General features: G+C 31.3%; 1 long non-coding RNA gene across 1 annotated transcript; it reads left to right on the forward strand.

Annotated features, from left to right (window-relative positions):
- Window positions 1-1,272: 1,272 nt before the first annotated feature.
- LOC148308122 (uncharacterized) lies at window positions 1,273-3,977 on the forward strand. Its single transcript, XR_015837738.1, has 2 exons — window positions 1,273-1,760; window positions 2,441-3,977. It is a non-coding gene; the product is annotated as an uncharacterized LOC148308122 (long non-coding RNA).
- Window positions 3,978-6,161: the final 2,184 nt, after the last annotated feature.

The raw sequence follows: 6,161 nt of genomic DNA on the forward strand, positions 1-6,161 counted from the left end.
TTAATTAATAATAAAGTTATAATAAAATATTTATAGTGATTTTAAAACAAAGTTACATTTTAATTATGCAATGGAAAATCACTAAGTTGGTGCTTTGAATATAAATTATAATTTTTTATATTAGTTTCTGTCTTTAAGTGCTGTTTGAAATTTCTATGCAATTACGAATAATATGTTTTATTTTAAAATACTGCTGAAAAAATATTCAATACATTTCATGTGAAAGTGATAAATGTTATATATTTTATAATTTATGTATGTAAATAAACGTTTAAATGTTATATTTTCTATTCTTAAAGCATTATTAACTTTGTGGTATGGTAATAAAACACTCTCCTTATCAATAATCGTTCACTTATCCACTTATTCACTTGTAATAATTCAATGTAATACCACCCAAAAACTCGAAATAGCCATTACTTCATCAGGTCAACTCTATACACTATAGTTTGTATAGTTATATACTAAATTTATAACCCAATCGCTGCTTCCCCGCCAGGGTAGGATAATAGAACACCACACCACTCTGTCTGTGTAAATATTATTAATTAATCATTGCCTAATAAATGAACCTATATAAAATTTACTATATTAACATACTAAGGACGGGAAAGGTATTTTTACCCGTTCAGTCGATTGATGCTTAAGAACGGGAAGGGTATTTTTACCTTCTGCGCCACATTTCGAATTCAGAATAGAAGGAATTATTTAATGTTTTTATATAAATATTCTGTACTAATCTCTTTGTAAGTGTCTAAACTATATATGTAAGTATGCACAATTATCATATCCTGTTGTCAGCGGTCCGCAGGTGTAAAAAAACACCCGTTCTTAGTGTGTTAATATATTAACAATTTTTTTTATTGATATCTCAACATAAATGAAGAATATGGAAGTCTGTGGATTTATAGAGATTACGACCAGGCTGTTTTAAGTGATCACTTTATCCCAACATTCACCATTCTACCTGTGATTGACAACCACACTACTCAAATTTTGGAAGTTGTATATATGTATATCCATTAATTATCGCCTTTCACATGCGAGTTATTGGCACCATCTATGGTTAAATCGAGTAAGTTTTTTTATTTAACGGAAACATTCATGAAATATATGAAGAATTCTTTCCGAAATATTTTACATACGTCTGAAAACATGATTTAATTTTTTTGTCAAGCTTATAATTTGACCAGTTATTTTACTCACAATATTGTGAGTGTGTCCAAATCTTTGTTAAGTGGATAAATCTAGATTTGTGAACAAAGACTTGAGCACACTCAAAACGGTAGCATAAAACAAAAGACGTTCATATTTATGAATTTCAATAAATTATAAATCAAATCTAAATATTTATGAATTTCAATAAATCATAAAATAAAAATCAATAAATTAACATAATTAGTAAACTTAAAAATAGAATTTTTTTTTTAGAGTTTTGGTTTTTAAACTGACAACATTGTTTCTACAGACTGTCAATTTGACAGTTGACAGTTGATTTGTAGTCAGTACGTTTCGCTATTAAATTTTTGTTCACCGATAAGCCACATTTTTGGAAAGGGAACCTTTGTAAAAAGAAACACAGATTTGTAAAATTCTGTGACCATAAACAATTTTTGTTTAGTGTTTCGTCATCCACTTAGTGGTAAAACATGAAAAAATTGTAAATGAGAACACTGTGAAAAAGATGGAAGCATCTGTAGCTTCCGAAACTAGTCAATAAAATTAATATACGTAACTCAAGTGGTAAAAAACGTGGAATTGTGAGAATGGCTTTATTTTTATTAATGTAACTATTTTTGTTCGCCTCAGTAGTGTAATGGTCAGCACGCTGGGCTGTTCTGGAGGTCCCGGGTTGGATTCCCAGGGGGCGGGTCAAATAAATATAAGTGACTTTTTCACTTTAATATTTATTCAATGTTGCCCTGGACTGGTACCTGAGGTGGTGGGCTGATCACCTTTCCTTCATGTGTTAACGATCAAGATAACACTGCGTTTATATGATGCAGTGCCCTATGCACCATTGGGGTGCGAATAAGGGTTGGAAGAAGAAAGAAAAAACCATTTTTTATTATGTACTTTTTTAAATGTAAAGCTGCACAATTCCTGAAAAAAAACATTTCATTCAAACCCTTTTCCGCACCCCAATGGTGCATAGGGCACTGCATTATAAACACATTGTTGTCTTGATCGTTAACACGCGAAGGAAAGGTGAACAGCCTTCCGCTTCAGGTACCAGTCCAGGGTAATATTGAATAAATATTAGAGTGAAAAAATCACTTAATATTTATTTGACCCCCCCCTGGAAATCGAACCCGGGACCTCCAGAACGGTAGCCGAGCGTGCCGACCATTACGCTACGGAGTCGGACTAAAAAAAAAACAAGTGTTCTCAATTACTATTTCAGCTTAAACAATTGCTAATTCGCATAAAATGATTTCAGTTCGTTATGTTAAAGGCGCGCACAATAAAAACGTTTTGATGGTGAATGGCTTCACGTTCTCCCAGCCGAGGCAGAACAAAGAAGGCCTCGTGAGGTGGAAGTGCTCATCGTACCAAAGAAAGCATTGCGATGCGTTTGCCGTGACGGACCGCCAAACCCTGGTCAACTTTTCCACCACTCACAATCACGATCCGCCCAAGTACCATTGTCTTCCCGACGGGACGTTTGTTAGATTATTCTTCAAAGGAGATTCATGATTATTTTAAAATAAAACAAAAAATACACAAAACATTTTCCTGTTATATCAACCCGTATTCAATTGTTATCAATTTGATGAAAAATATTTGTTTGAATTTTCAGAGAGCGAAATGATATACACTGAAACCAGGATTTAACATTTTCATTTCTTGAATGTTTTCCGCAGATACTTTATGGTACATTTTATAAACTTTACAAAATTAATTAACTTTGTTTTAACCGTCCGCCTCCGTAGTGTAATGGTCAGCACGCTCGGCTACCGTTCTGGAGGTCTCGGGTTCGATTCCCAAAGGGGGTAAAATAAATATAATTGATTTATTCACTGTAATATTTATTCAATACTACCATGGACTGGTACCTGAAGCGGAGGCCTGATCACCTTTCCTTCATGTGTAAACGATCAAGATAACACTGCGTTTATATGACACAGTGCCCTATGCATCATTGGGGTGCAGATAAGGGTTTATTGTTTTAACCACTTTTTCTATTAAAACCTTTTATTTCGACAATATATTAAATAACAATCATCCTTTTAATTTTAAAGATGGCATTGAAATACTACATTCTAATAAAAAAGTTAACTGATTGCATAATTTAGAGATTTTGGAAATTAAAAAAGCCATAAAATAAAATTTAAATAATATTAATAATCAATTAAATTTAAGTAACAGTCCTATTTTTGATATTTTTCCAATTTCTGTTCCTAAAATTTCTGCACTGTAGGTTTTTGTGTTTTGTGTGTTCTCCACTTTACGTATGCGTATTACGTAGCTTCATACTGTTGTTGGGTGATTCCATTAGTTGTTATTTGGGGTTGCTATGCAATGAATAATAAAAATAACATTTAGGATTTTTACGGAGTGTGTGGAAGTTTTTGGTGAGAGTATTTTAATGTTTTTGAATTAAAATAAACCCTGATGATGACAAGGTTCTTGTCAAAACCGGTAGGTTAAATTGTATTACTAAAAAAAGTTGTGGAAATAATGTTAATTAATTTTATAAAGTTTAACATTTTCACACCAATTTTGTGTAATTATTGCAATCCCGATATATTTTTGTATATTTATTACGCATTAAGGTTTTTTTCTCCCAGTCAAAAATATCTTTTCATTTTATTTTTGACTCAATCTGTAACGCTTTTTTTTACATTATTTGCAATCATAGTTTATTTATCATTACACTAATTTTTTTTTTAATACCCTAATTTATATGGTCCCTCCATTTTGGTTGTTTTATGCAAAAATCTCATCTACATGATTTTCACAAAAAATAAATAAAACCAAAATGTTTCTTTTTAATATCCCACATTTACATTTTCAGTCCCTTAAAAAACTTAAAATAGGGGTTTCACTGTATTTTCACCAGAAATCGTTTAGGAATAAAAAATAACTATTATTTGGGTTAATAACGCTTGCTGCGTTATTAAAGATATTACTATCAAAGTGATATCTTTTGCACAAAAGCAAAGTAAAAAATTAGTATTAAAAGAAATAAGATGGTATTTATCCAATTTTCTGCTCATTGTCTTTGGAAATTTCGTAACATAACGCAATGAGTTGTGTTTGGAGAGATGTAGAGAGATGGAAATTCTCTCCAAAATTATGATTTTAAATGTACGAGGAATGATACAGAGGATTAGAGGATAGAGTATCTTGATATTTTTTTATGAATAGAATTTTTGTTCAGGGTTTCGCTACAATATTTTTACGAATCCCACTAGTCACTCACTCACGGACGCATACACACAAATAATCTTGAATCATATTGTCATACATCTTGAAATGTAATAATTTGAACCTTCACTGAGCTGGAATAGTGGTAAATAAATAACGCATTAAATACATAATATAGATCAATCGAACTTCTGAGCATTGATTACATATAGAAGCTTTTAACGACGTAGTGTAAATAACACCAATTTCACTAAAATTCAATAAAAAATTAATATCTTCAATTTCCAGATAATACTAATTGACAACTGGTTTATAAATTTAAAAACCATTACAAAACTTCAGAATCAAATTTATCCCCTATATGTGTTTCAAACAGAATATGGATCTGTATTTGTGATGACTAGCATTTTAAAACCGGTTATCCATCAGTATGTCCGCCTCCGTAGTGTAATGGTCAGCACGCTCGGCTACCGTTCTGGAGGTCCCAGGTTCGATTCCCATTTATTTAATATTACCCTGGACTGGTACCTGAAGCGGAGGGCTGATCACCTTTCCTTCATGTGTAAACGATCAAAATAACACTTCGTTTATATGACGCAGTGTCCTATGCACCATTTGGTGCGGATAAGGGTTTTATTATTATACATATTATACCTGGTACCTGAAGTGGAGGGCTAATCACCTTTCCTTCATGTGATAACGATCAAGATAACTCTGCATTTATATGATGCAGTGCCCTATGCACCATTGGGGTGCGGATAAGGGTTTGAATGAATGAATATCTATCAGTATTATTAGGAAGTTAGTGATACCGAAAATAAAATAAATAAATGCTTGTTTTTTTAGTAGAAGCAACATTCATGTTATCTTTACTGCTTCTATAAAGCCTTATATATTTTAATTAAAAATGTACTCGGTAAATATTATACTATGCCTAAAAATCTTTTAAGACAAGTGTTTTAATCTATTTAATATCATTATCAAACACGGCATTTTGTTAATGATGTTGATTTTAAGAAATTGTGATATTTACCACGTCAATTAATGGCATTTTATCTTTTCACTATTATTCCAATTCCAGTTTATATTTCATCTTTTATTAATCTAAATTTGTCATTTTTCAGCTTGTACTGTTTATGTAAAATAAAGTATTATTTGCCAAATACCAGTTTATTTCCTTATATGTACCCACCAACATTTTTTTTAGTTTTATTTCAAATATCTCAGGTTTGACCCTACATTATTACATAAAAAAAATAGTTTAGTTATACATATAATATTTTAATAAAATTTGAAATATTAAAATTTTTATTTCAATTTATTTTGTTTTACTTATAAATTTATTTTGTACGTCTCCATAGTGTAGTGTTTAAAGGGCTAGGCTACCGTGCTGGAGGTCCCGGGTTCGATGCCCAAGAGGGTTAAAATAAATATAAGTGATTTTTCAGTCTAATATTTATTTAATATCACCCTGGACTGGTACCTGAAGCACAAGGCTGATCACCTTTCCTTCGTGTATTTTTTACAATCAAGTATTTAACAATCATGTATTTAATCAATCACCTCTTGTATACGATCCAGTGCCCTATGCACCATTGGGTCAGGATAGGGGTTAGAATAGCATTTTGATAAGTGCAATCAACAGTGTGGGGTACATTTAGTAATTTCTGCATTGATCACTTTTTTCAATACGTTTGCCCTTTAAGCCAATATGTAGACATAGCATTCAAATGGTTTAAAAAAATATGATCGTAACAATTTACATTTTGATATTTTTTTTCAAAATTAAA

This window comes from Brachycentrus maculatus, unplaced genomic scaffold (assembly GCF_059751285.1).
Source record: "Brachycentrus maculatus isolate JH-2025_06_01 unplaced genomic scaffold, ASM5975128v1 h1tg000176l, whole genome shotgun sequence".
Classification (NCBI taxonomy): Eukaryota; Metazoa; Arthropoda; class Insecta; order Trichoptera; family Brachycentridae; genus Brachycentrus; species Brachycentrus maculatus.